This window comes from Perissodus microlepis, chromosome 17 (genome assembly GCF_051167445.1).
Source record: "Perissodus microlepis isolate ML-2025 ecotype Zambia chromosome 17, ASM5116744v1, whole genome shotgun sequence".
Classification (NCBI taxonomy): Eukaryota; Metazoa; Chordata; class Actinopteri; order Cichliformes; family Cichlidae; genus Perissodus; species Perissodus microlepis.
Window position 1 is genome coordinate 35,647,498 of NC_140477.1, and position 13,007 is coordinate 35,660,504.

The window sequence follows — 13,007 nt, forward strand, 5'->3', positions numbered from 1 at the left end:
TACGGTTAAATCTCTCAACAAGTCCATCACTCTGTGGGTGGAGGGCTGTTGTACGGGTCTTATGGGAGCCTAGTTTCTCGCACATGGCCGCAAACACACGGGACTCAAAGTTCCTGCCCTGGTCTGTGTGGATTACTTCAGGCACCCCAAATCTGCTGAACATCCCCTCCACCAAAGCATCCACAATCGTCTTGGTCTCTTGGTCAGGTAAACTGTATGCCTCTGGCCACTTTGTGAAATAGTCCATAGCTGTGAGGAAATAGCAGTTTCCCCTTTCTGTGCGGGGAAAAGGACCCAGGATGTCCATCTCCACCCTCTCCATAGGGTACCCTGCCAGAAACTGTTGCAGCTGGGCATGAGATTTGGCTGTGGGCCCCTTCCGTGCTGTACAGCTGTCGCAGCGGCCGCAAAAGTCCTCTACATCCCATTTATGTTGGACCCAATAGAATCCCAGCCGGAGGCAGACCCTGGGGCCTCATGCACTGCACGAAGCACCATCTCCTGCAGGGCCCGTGGGACCACCAACTGCCACCTCATCTCGCCCGCAGCTGGTTCCTTCCAGCACTGGTTTGATGTCAGCATCCTCCTCCTGTTGATGTCTCCACTCTGTTGCATCCACAGCAACCAGCCTCTGCCTGGATGGCCGTTCCTCTACCCCCGTCACAGCACACTTTACATCGGTCCTCCTGCTGAGCTTCCTTCCTCTCACAGTCTGCGGGAAAGCGCATCTGCAGTTCTGTGCTGGGCGCCAGGTCTGTGTACAACCTCAAAATCATAAGCCTGCAGCTAACCCTAACCCTCTGGCTCCTTTAAAGACACGAGCCACTGCAAGGCAGCATGGTCAGTTCTGACCGTAAAGTGGAGGCCCCCGAGGTAGGACTTAAAGTGGCGTATGACACATACAACTGCGAGCAGCTCCCGCCTTGTGACACAATAGCGGCGTTCAGCTTTGTTGAAGGCCCGATTATGGTATGCCACCACTCTCTCCCCGCCGGGTGTCACCTGGGCTAGCAATGCACCAGATCCGACACTGCTGGCATCTGTGTCAAAGACAAAGGGCAGATAGGGGTCAGGCGGAGAGAGTACTGGGGCCCCCACTAGGGCTTCCTGCAGTGAGGTGAAAGCTCCCTGGCAGCCTGCTGTCCACTGGAAGGTCACACCCTTTTGGAGCAGGTGGAACAGTGGCGCGGCTATGCAGGAGAAACCCCTTACAAACTGTCTGTAGTACAATGCCAAGCCCAGGAAGCGCTTTAACTCATGCACAGATTTTGGGGTGGGCCAGTCCTTCACAACTTGGATCTTATCATCCATGGTGCCAACCCCCCTGGCCCCCGGTTGGTGGCCCAGGAACGTGACCTCACGCCGCATTAAGCAGCATTTCTTTGGGTTGCATTTTAGCCCTGCTGCCAATACACTCTCCAGGACCCGTCTGAGGGCTCCAACGGCAGTGTGGAAAGAAGCAATATGGACCAAGATGTCGTCCAGGTACACCACGCATTCTCCGCGGGGAATTCCAGTGAGCACCTTATCCATGAGTCTCTCAAATGTGTCAGGGGCATTGCAGAGGCCGAAAGGAAGAACTTTAAATTGCCATAAGCCTCCGCTGGTAATAAAGGCAGTCTTTGGTCTGGCAGGAGGAGAACCATGAGGATCCCGCCACAGTGTCAAGGGTCTCATCTATATGCAGTAGAGCAGGGGTCGGCAACCTTTCTGATGCCGAGTGCCATTTAAAATTTCCTCAGAGGTCAGTGTGCCATATGATTGCATTAGCAATAAATTTAATAACGCTCTACATGAAGTTACACAATATAAACAAAAAAAATACACTTTTAATCCATAACAAGAACTCGATAACAGCAAATGAACTGTACAACAGAAAATACAAATGCTATTTATGGTCTCCTCACAAGAATGATAAGAAAAATAAACTGAGCCAATATGGCATGTTTGTTAATACAGAGACACACATGTTAATGTGATCTCTGGTCTCCCACTCAGAGACACAGGTCTCCGAGTGTCCAGCATTCAGACGGCTACCTGAGGACACTCATGTGAGAGAAAATCTGCTCACACAGCCATGTAGAGCCAAATACTGTCAATAAGGCCTCTGCAATGTTCTGAAGACAGTTAAACTTGTCAGGTAGTGATGTCCAGCAGGTGAAAATGCAAGCTCCATGAACACGCACAGCTGTGGATTCCAGCTGCTTCGATGTTGCATTAACTCAGCCAGTTAATGTGAGACAAATCTAGCTGCTCATTAAAGATTTCTGGTTTGGTCAGAAAAGAAAACATTGGTCCATACACCTGAAAGTCCCAAAAACGCATTGTGTCTCGAGTCTACGGATGAATCCGTGTATCTCCGTGGTGCTGATGCTGCACTGAGCGGACAGCTCCTGAAGCTTTTGAAGTGTCGGAATGTGGAAAGCTAACAACGTCCCTCTCACCAGTAGGCTAAGTTATTTTTAGCCAATTACAAGTTGAATCTGGTAGTTGGGGTTGTTAGCTAAGATACCGTCATTAAGAAGAGGCACAACTAATGTGTGTATGTGAGCTGATTTGCGATGTGCACCGCTGGTGCGGCCATTTATTTTTTAATGCACCTTCTCAGATTAATTCACTGCATGTCGTGCCCAGGGCTGGACTGGGACAAAAAAAACAGCCCGGGCTTGACTAGAGACCGGCCCACCAGGTATTAAAGCCATAAAGCCTTTGAATGAAAACAGACGCTGTTGTGACAGTGATGTACAGTCTTGTTGGTATATGTATGATTTCTATACATTTTACATCAGATAAAAACTTTGGTTGTAAGATTCAGATAATTATTTATTAAAAACGAGACATTTTAAATGAGAATAAGAAAGTATTTCTTTGTGCCCCCCTTTTCCCTGTTAATGCCCCACCTGGCCCCCCTGGCAAAACTTTGCTAGATCCACCCCTGCACAGTTACCAGCTGTCAGCTACTTAGAAAATGATATTGGTGTAATTTGTCTCTCAGAAACAGTTCATAACTTCCCTTCAACTCATGGGTTCACCTAAAAGGTGAACCTGTTTCTCCATCACCTGTTCAGCTCTGATGATTCAGTAAGGACATCTGGTTTCATCTTCATGTTTCCCTCTCACCAGATATACAAACCGATATCATGACCAGCAGCTTTTACAGCTGTGGCTCCAGCAAACATCAGCTGATACTAGAAATTAATATTAAATAAATTCTAACAACAGCTGCTGTTGTTTAGCGCGACATCCGCTGGTTTCTTCTTTCTGGCGCAAAGTGGGCGATAAACAAACACGAGAGAAAAGCCGATCAGCTGATCATTGATCAGTTTCATGATTAAAGTAGCAACAGAAGAGAGAGGGGAGAGAATGAGAGAAGAAGAGGCAGCTGTGCAGCAAAGACAAAGAATAACTCCAGCTTTGTGTCTATTTCATTCTAGCTGAAGTCTGGGACAAACTGCGTCCCCTCTCAGCTCAACACGAAACGCGTAATAATTTCTCTGAATGCGGGAGGATTACGTCTTTTTAGGGACGTTGGCAACTCTACTAACTAACCTTATGAATAAAATAAAGTTCAACATCAGTAACATCAAAGAACCCACCCAGCTGTATATAAACTCCGTCATGTTAGCTAGTACGCAGTACGAGTTATTGTAACTGACTGTAAAAAGTCAGCACAACGAAAATAAACTACACCTAAACTTGGTTTATATCTGACCCAGATAGACTGCAGTTCATAATTTCAGTTCACTTGACGCTCGGACCGGCGGCCGCCTCGGGTCTCTCCTCGTCCTGCCTCCGATCTCCCTCATCCACCTGCTGGCCTCCACCACTTGTTAATTTTACTGAATCTGTGGAAGCTACGCGATGCCACCACCAAACAACTGAGTTATTTTTACACACCGGCCAGCATCCACCACCTTTCATTGTTTATACCATTACAAAAAAAAAATCAAAAAAAAAAAGTCATCGGGCCACCGAGCAAATGCCCGGTATGCCCGATGGCCAGTCCAGCTATGGCCGTACCATCAGTTAACCCTTCGCGTGCCAACTGTGGCACGCGTGCCTAGGGTTGCCGACCCCGATCTAGAAAATATTCCAGGTGATGAAAAACAATTTTCTCTAAGCCCTTTGGAAGTAAAGGGAGTTTGGAAACAGGCCTATAATTTGCTAATACTATGTGATCAAGGCCAGGTTTCTTAGCAGTGGCTGCACTACTGCATGTTTGAAATTTGCAGACAACACACCAGAGGACAGACTGCTGTTAATAATGTCAAGGACAGACTGCACTACACTAGGAAAATGTCTTTAAAAAAATCATGGAGGACAAGAATCCCAGGGGCAACCTGCAGGCATAATATGGCGAACCGCATCCTCTAAAGTGGAAAGGTCACAAGATCAAACTGAGCAAAAACAGCAGTGCCAGGGACAGACCCAGAGGGGTCGGAGTCAGGAGCTGTGATAAGAGCCCTGGTGGTGACAACCTTTTCAAAAAAAAGGTCAGAAAATTTGCCTGGGAGCGCATGGACAGAGCATCATCGAAGCCAACCATGGGCACCAAGCAGGCATCAACAGGATCCAGGAAACGGCGAGACAAAAACGATGATGCTTTTGCTGGGAAGGTAGCGTGGGAACCCAGTATAGGTAAGCCAGGATTTCAACTGGGGGCAAGGGTTGCTGCCCACTAGCTCCAAACGCCACAATATTTTCAACCAAAGGTTGGAGTTCCAGTAGTGTCTGGCGATCATACCTCAGGAGAGACTTTGTTTCATGAATGACGGAGGTCAGAAATAATACAAACAGAAACAAACTTGGGAGTGACAGACGAGTGGAAGTCTACCACCAGCCTCCACTGCAACCACTAAACATTCAAGGTATGGACATTGAGGCTGAGGACAGCTACAGGTATCTTGGTGTTTATCTGAACAATAAACTGGACTAGACTCATAATACAGGCGCCCTCTACAGGAAAGGGCAGAGCAGGCTGTACCTGCTGCAGGGATTTAGGTCTTTTGGAGTGAAGGGCCCTGTTGAGTCTGTGTTTCAGGCCCCGCTAGTTTAGAGACTTATTCCTCATGAAGAACGAAACCAAGACAGAACATCTTCAACCGGTCTTTAGCTCGCTAACCAGGGAAGTTTTGGTCAGAACCAGGCGGTGGAGCATAATGCTCATCACCTGTCTCTAGCCCAAATCCTTCAAAGAGCAGCTCTCCTCGCAGCTATTTATGACAGTTACAGTTTACACAATACAACACAACACAAGCACCTCCCAACGTAAAACCCCCCTTGGTTACAAAGATAAGGCACTGTGTGTGTGAGACTGTGTGTGTGTGTGTCTGTGTGTGTGCACGAACATGTGTGTGTGTGTGTGTGTGTGTCTGTGTGTGTGTGTGGAGGTGCATTTGTGTGACCTCCTGCTCACCAAAAGGATCATAAAAGCAGGAAGCTTACAACACAAGAAACAGATCTTTCAGATAGGACGTATCTACAATAAAACCCACGTCAGCCTCCCCCAGCACCAAATTGGCTGGAGAGGTGGTCAGAGACAAAGGAAGGTCTTTGATCCTATAGTTTGAAATAAGACTTTACAAATTTAAGAAACACAATGACAACATTTGACAATTTGACTTAACAGGCCCCCTCCTGAAGACCTTCTATGACTCTGTGGTGGCCTCAGCCATTTTTTATGGTGTGGTCTGCTGGGGCGGCAGCATCTCTGCTGGGGACAGGAAGAGACTGAACAGGCTGATCCGCAGGCCCAGCTCTGCTCTATGATGCCCTCTGGACCCAGTGGAGGTGGTGAGTAACAGGAGAATGGTGGCTAAGCTGTCATCCCTTTTGGACAACATTTCCCACCCCATGCAGGAGACTCTAAAAGCACTGAGCAGCTCTTTCAGTGGCTGCGGCACCCACGGTGTGGGACGGAGAGACTCCGCAGGTCTTTCCTCCCCACTGCTGTCAGACTCCACAACAAAGACTTCTAACTGACCAAACACACACATCCACATGTGCAATAGCAATAACACTAAGGGCAATACTCTTTTTTTGACAATGTTGTATCTTACTCAGTTGTATATAGTATTTGTATTCTATTTTATTCTATTGTGTACAGTTGTGTACAGTATGTTATTCTTATCCTATTCCAGTGTTTTTCTCATTTTTGCTATGTAATTTTGCACTGTCCACTTTCTGAAGTGAAAATAAATTTCCCATGTGTGGGACTAATAAAGGTTATCTTATCTTATCTTAAATTAAAACTAACCAACCTTGGAACTCACTAATTGTGACTTTGGCGACAAGGTCGACAGTCACGTTTCCTCCAGCCTTCCCCTCCAGCTTCAGAACCCAGTTCCACTTAAGCTCCTGTCTGACAGAAAACACCACAACATGGATCAGCTGACACGGAGCAAACCCCACAGCTGCATGAAGAGCTGAATGTTTTCTGTCAGGACATTTCATGATCATATTGGATAATCAGATGGAAACGATCTCATCATGAGAAACTCAGAATCCTTTTCTGAAGCTCAAAAGGAGCCTAATGGCACAACGTACCCATGATGAACTGCTTGCTGCTATGGAACAGCTGGAGGTTTTCTTGGGTCCATAGCAGTACCAGCTTCATCCTCCATAAGTCTATCACAGACCCTGTGTACACAGACCTTGTACATAGAGAAGGGGTAAATAGAAATATACAAAATCTTTTCTTACTTAATAAAAGAACAGTGACGCTGTCAGGAGGACAAACCCTGCAGCAAGTTCGACCTTGATTAAACTTATAGATTCACTTTCTTCTCAATGTTAAACTTTATTGTAGCTTGAGAACTCTCTCCTGCCAGTCTTTCACTCTTCAGCTTCACCCCCTGAGGTCTGAAACTGTCTGATTTGGCTGCTTTGCTCCAGTTTTCTGTTTATTTGCTTCAGTTGGTTCTCCACACTCTGGGCTCTCTGCTCAGTTCAGCTAAGGTTTCTCCGCTGCTTTGCAGAGCAGCAATCCAATGTTTTTAAAGTCTAATAGGCTGCAGTCAACAAAAGCTATCTTTTTCTACAACATACTGTATGAGGTTCACCAGTGGAAACGCTCTTTGTAAATAGGCTGCACTCATTTTAGAAGGTCCTACAGGACCATCTTTGGCACAAAATATCATCAAGTCACTTTGTGACACGGTGCTGACCACCTCTTTCTTTCATGTTATCGTAACATTGTTTTTATTGCGGCCCTCACTCGGTTTTGTGGAAGTGGCTCAGACAGCTTTCTGATTTCACAAAGCTATATGATTACTTGAGGCACAGCACTCTGTGGTATGTGCAGAACAGTTTGCATCTTTAACAGCAGAGATATTAAATTGTAGCTGTTTTCTAAATCACAAAGATGACTTTCACTGGTTTCTTCACTTACATCTCCTAACTCTTTCAGCATGTAACATTTGCTCTTGTGTAGCATCACTGTCATGGCTTAGAGAATTACAACCATTTCTAACTTGAATCTCTTCCAGTTGTTTTTTAGTCCAATGTGTGTTGAAAGCGAAGTGACACCTCTTTCAAAGTTAGTCTTTCTGCGGCCACGTGACTTTATGATTTACTTTGATGTGCAGGTGGGTAAAATAGTCAAGAAACCCAAACGACAGACGGCAAACCAACTCAACGCTGGACAAGCCAGATGGTCTCCTTTTTTTCCACACTATTTAACTTCACTATCGCTTCCAGACATGCCTCTTGTAACCCACAAAGAGAGATGCCATAACCCCCAATCGCCACTATGTTCCCTCTAGTGTCCCTTCACAAGGTATACTGTGCACACACCAGCCATCCTGGTAACAATCACACCATACCCTCCCCTTCAGTTTGTTTTGGTGGTTAATTTTAGTTCAGGATGCTAAGGATTATGTGTATGTCTGTACCACATGTGCTCAAAACAAGTTTTGCAGCTCTCCCTTTGCTGACCTACTCTCCACATCGACGCTCCACTTCAGCTCCTGTCTGACTCGCTACTGGTAGAAGCCCTCCGCCCCTGTTCACACAGAAACCACCACAACACAGGTCAGCTGACACAGAGCAAACATCTGCAGCCACAGCTGCTCGAAAAGTTGAATGTTTTCTTTCAGGATGCTTCATGATCATATTGGATAATCAGACCTTCACCTTCTCACCATGAGAAAAACAAAGACCTCCTCAGAGGTTCAAATGCAGTCCGGCGGCATCGATGACGACATACCTATGCTGAACTCGGGTCCACAGCAGAACCCAGTCCAGCCTCCATCACGCTGTCTCTGCGTCCTCCTGGACAGCGTTCTGTCAAGAACACCTCTGAAATTAATTAGAGCAGAGACTACAAGCCAGGGCTTCTCCTCCAACATTGGTGTCTGACCTTACCTGCTCACTTCTGAAAGAAAATTCCCACAAACACTCAAACCTGTAGCTGCACAGGGTAGGATGACATCATATTAGACCCTATGGATAAAGAAAGAAACCAATGAGCTAAAATTCAAACTTCAGTGTGAAACTAGATAACTCTTTTTCTTTTTTTGCCTGTCCCGTTTGGCTCTTTTGCCATCAGAATTATTGTCTAAAGGCGAAGAAAGATGCCCAACGGAAACTAGATAAATTACTTTATTCAAAGGAAGTGAAATACAGATGCAAATTAAACTAACTATATCACAGATTTATGAATGAATAACTGTTCATCACTGCCTTTGTTACCTGTTCAGGCTCTGGTGCTGGGTTGGGGTGTTTTCACTCATTTTTAACATCCCTCTAAGTCAGCGTCACGGCCAGGCCTCAGGAGTCTGGTTCCACTCCTGCCCCTGTTCACAACCAGTGTTGGGCGTACACTGGTTGTGTACACTGGGTGTACACAATCTCAATCTACTGAAATTAAATTACTTTTCCACTGAAAAAGCAGAGTAACTAATTACTGTTCATTTTTAGGTATTTTAATTACAATTACTTACAATGTACTTGCGTTACATTGTAAAATAATTAAACTTGCTGAATATCATTATTTAATTTCAATAATTTATCTTCTAAAGGTAAAAGTAAACTCTGGCGCTTTAACATCGCTGTAGTGCAGCTGCACGTCATTTTGCGCCAGTTTGCTGCATAGTCGTATTCTAAAGCGGAAGATATCGGACTCGGCTGAAGCGTGTGGCTGTTTTATGAAATGGACATATTCCCGTCTCTTCACAGGAAACAAGCAGACAAGAATATTACAGTAATATGTAAGCTATGTCCTTGGGAGAAAAAACTATCGACTGCTGTTAATAGCACAAGTAATCTACTGAAGCGCCTGACACGAGAGCATAGACGAACACTTCTGAGCGATCCTTGTTCATCATCTTTGGATAACACAGCGGCAACTCCTGCTAAGCAGGCAAAACTTTTTACTTTAAGATTTTACTTCAGCAGCACAGAAAGCGTCTGAAGGTGAGCTTAAAAAATTATTGCAGGCTACATTGTGGAAGAGATGCTACCGCTGCGTACTGTAGAGTCTCCGTCTTAAAAAAAAAAAAAAAAATTATTTAAAGAGTTTAATTTCTATTGTTTGTCCACTCAAGATTTATAAGGAGTTTAAGAAGTATTTAGTTTAATTTTTAGAAGTATTTAATTAAGTTATCTAATTACTGTGTCAGAAAAGTAAGTATTTTAAATATAATATTGACTAAGTAATTAGCAATTAATTACTTTTTTAAAGTAACTTACCCAACACTGTTCACAATGACAGCCCCACAACACGTCAGGTGACACGGAGCAAAGATCTGCAGCCACAGAGGCACAAGAGCTGAGTGTTTTCTGTCCGGACTCTTTATGATCATAATGGAGAATCAGATCCTCACAATCTCATCATGAGAAAACCAAGACCTCCTCAGAGGCTCAAACAGAGCCTACTGACGGTAATGACAACTTACCTGTGATTAACAACTGGCTGATGTTGAACAGCTGCAGGTTTTCTTTGGTTCCACAGCAGCACCAGCTCCAGCCTCCAAAAGTCCTTCACACCGACTCGTGCCTCATTAACAGACTAACACTGACGCTTCCAAAGCATCTCTACCAGAGACTTGCAACACAATAAAAACAAAGCAAACAAGAAATAAGGACTTTAGGTGGACTTCAGGTGCACCTCCAGCAGGCTTAAAAAGGGAGCTGCCCAACCTTGGATATTCTAAGCCCGAATATCCTAGCAAACCAATATAAAGCCTAGTAAAATAATATACAAAAAGGGCACTGATTCTGACAAAAGGAAAATATGGCAGGAAGTCTCAGAAACCCGAGTTGGATGCCAGAGGGCACAATGAAAGAGAAGCGTTACACATTATTAAATTCCATTCTTTTGAATTCTTTTGGCGACAGAGAAAGACTGAACTCAGAGTGGTCAAGCTCAAAAAATAATCTTTATTTTTACATTTCTGGAAATGGAGAACTGCAGAGACGAAGACGTACCCCCGTTCTGAAAGCCTTGCCAGGCAAAATCTATAGTGCTGCTATACGTCACACACACAGTTTACTTAGTTCCGCTTTTTCTGTCTGGTTTCCTGTGTTTTATTAATGTGCCTCTGCACCAAACTTCCCCTTTCTTTACTTCCCCTTACTGAAGCCTCTGTTGCTAGGCGACCTGTCACCCTCTGACCTAGTTTTTTCTTATGCCTCTATTACAAAGTACAAAAGACAATATAATCAGAAAATAAGCACTAAGAATATATATTGATCTTGTAACAACATGTATTTTTGAAAACAGATATTTTCCGTTTTTGTTGAAAAAAATAAATAAAAATCAGGTCCACACGTGCAGTTTTGGAAAATATCTCCATCCACATGTAAATGCAAAACACGAAGTCAAATGCCGTCAAGAACATGCCAAATCCTAACCATATAGAAATGTTGGCCAATCAGAAAAAATCAGAGGGAAAGGGCAAACAGGGTGAGACAACAAAACCTGAAGTACTTTTGTGTTTTTTGCAAAGGCAACTAATTTTATGTTACATTTCAAGTGCCTTCACCATTATTTTGGATTTTGTCTCACTGGCTCTCTTGGCCAGAGTTTATTCAATAAAGAAAGAAACTCACAACATAAATGGTAAATGGACTGGTTCTTATGTAGCGCTTTTCTACTCTGAGCACTCAAAGCGCTTTATACAACTTGTGCATTCACCCATTCACACAAGCACATTTTTCCTAGGTGCTTTCTAACTGACATTCACACACATTCATACTCCGATGGATGCATCGGAGAGCACTTTGGGGTTAGTATCTTGCCCAAGAATATTTGGCATGCAGACTAGGGAATCGAACCACCAACCTTCCAATCATGACCTGCTCTACCACCTGAGCTACAGCCACCCCTAAAAAAACAAAATAGAAACTGGTAATTTTCTACAAAAAAAACAAGTTTTTTTGTGTACAGTATGAAATGGCCTGTATTTGTATAGCGCTTTACTAGTCCCTAAGGACCCCAAAGCGCTTTACACATCCAGTCATCCACCCATTCACACACACACACACATTCACACACTGGTGATGGCAAGCTACATTGTAGCCGCAGCCACCCTGGGGCGCACTGACAGAGGCGAAATCAGCCTAAAATTGCATGTATCACTTATACTTCCCACTTGGACATATATACATTGTACAGTATATACACGCAAATGAAATACTGCAAGTGCAGTCTGCAAGCTGTTTATTTAAGCACTGGAATGTGACTTTGGTGTTGTCCAAGGCAGGACAAGAAAAATCTTCCAAATCCAACACGCACCATTAAAAAAAAGAAAAAACAGCAATAATAATGGTGGTGATCTCGTAGGTACGGACAAAATTTTTGTGCTGTACGAGAGGAGTATTCTTCACAGTTGGGGCAGTTTATCAACAGGTGTATCAAATGTTAAATCTGGGGGGAAAAGCTCTGCAGCCCGTGGGTAGATGAGTCGATACGACTGTCTGATCGCCACATCTGAAACACCGGTGATGTCTCCAATTTCTTTCTGGGTCTTCTTCTCTGCAGAAGCTTTGGAAGCCATGTAGATGGCAGCTGCAGCTACAGAGATGGGGCTCCTGCCAGGCACCAAGTCAAGCTCCACAGCCTTCCTGGCGATGAAGGTGGCTGCCATTTGCACCTGTTTGGGTAAGCCGAGGTTGGAGCAGAAGCGGAGCATGAAGTCCCCGGGGGTGATGAGGTCTACGCTGGTCTCCAGTGCCTTCAGAATCAGCCTCAAGCACCTACTGATCTCTTTCTTTGAGATCCGGGACACAGCGCAGATCTCTTTAAAGGTTTGCGGCACACCCTCTTGTCTGCAGGCGATGTAGAGACAGGTTGACGCGATGGCATCATTGGCTCGGCCCTTCACAATCTTCTGTTCATAAACATGCTTAAATAAGTTGTTTGTTCTTTCTACGATGTTCCTTGGCAGGTTGATGCGATCCGCCATGGTGCTGATCTCTTTGAAGGCGTTGAGCATGGCCCGGTCAGAGCTGCTCATGGTTCTCCTAGGAATGGAAAAAATGCATACAGCATACATAAATTTAATTTTAAAAAAATGCATTCAACCCCGACGACAACATTGAAAAGATGAATAAAAATACTTAACAAAAAAATCCTGATTGAGGTTGTCATAATTCATGCATGAAAGGGTTAAATCAGCGGTCCCCAACGCCACGGACCGGTTTGTGCCCGACAATATTTTCACGGACCGGCCTTTAAGGTGTTGTGGATAAATACAACAAAATAAAACTAGTACCGGTACCGAAAAAAAAGAAGATTTATTCATAACACACGTGAAAAAAACCCAGGAAAACCAAGTTAACGAAAAAAAAAAAAAGCGATAACAAAATAACGCTAAAAACCGCTAAAAACCCTGAAAACCACACATTTCACACCCGAGTCTCACTCTCGCGGCCCGGTACCAAATGACTCACGGACCGGTACCGGTCCTACCTTGGTTAATTCTGAGTTAGAAGCATACTTTAACAGCTAAAATTCATTGCGAACCATCCCACCTTTGTGAATATGAGCTAGAAGCATACTTTAT

General features: G+C 44.4%; 1 pseudogene; it reads right to left on the minus strand.

Moving 5' to 3' along the window:
* Nucleotides 1–11,769: 11,769 nt before the first annotated feature.
* Nucleotides 11,770–12,711, minus strand: LOC146370006 (transcription initiation factor IIB pseudogene; annotated as a pseudogene).
* Between the last annotated feature and the right edge of the window lie 296 nt (nucleotides 12,712–13,007).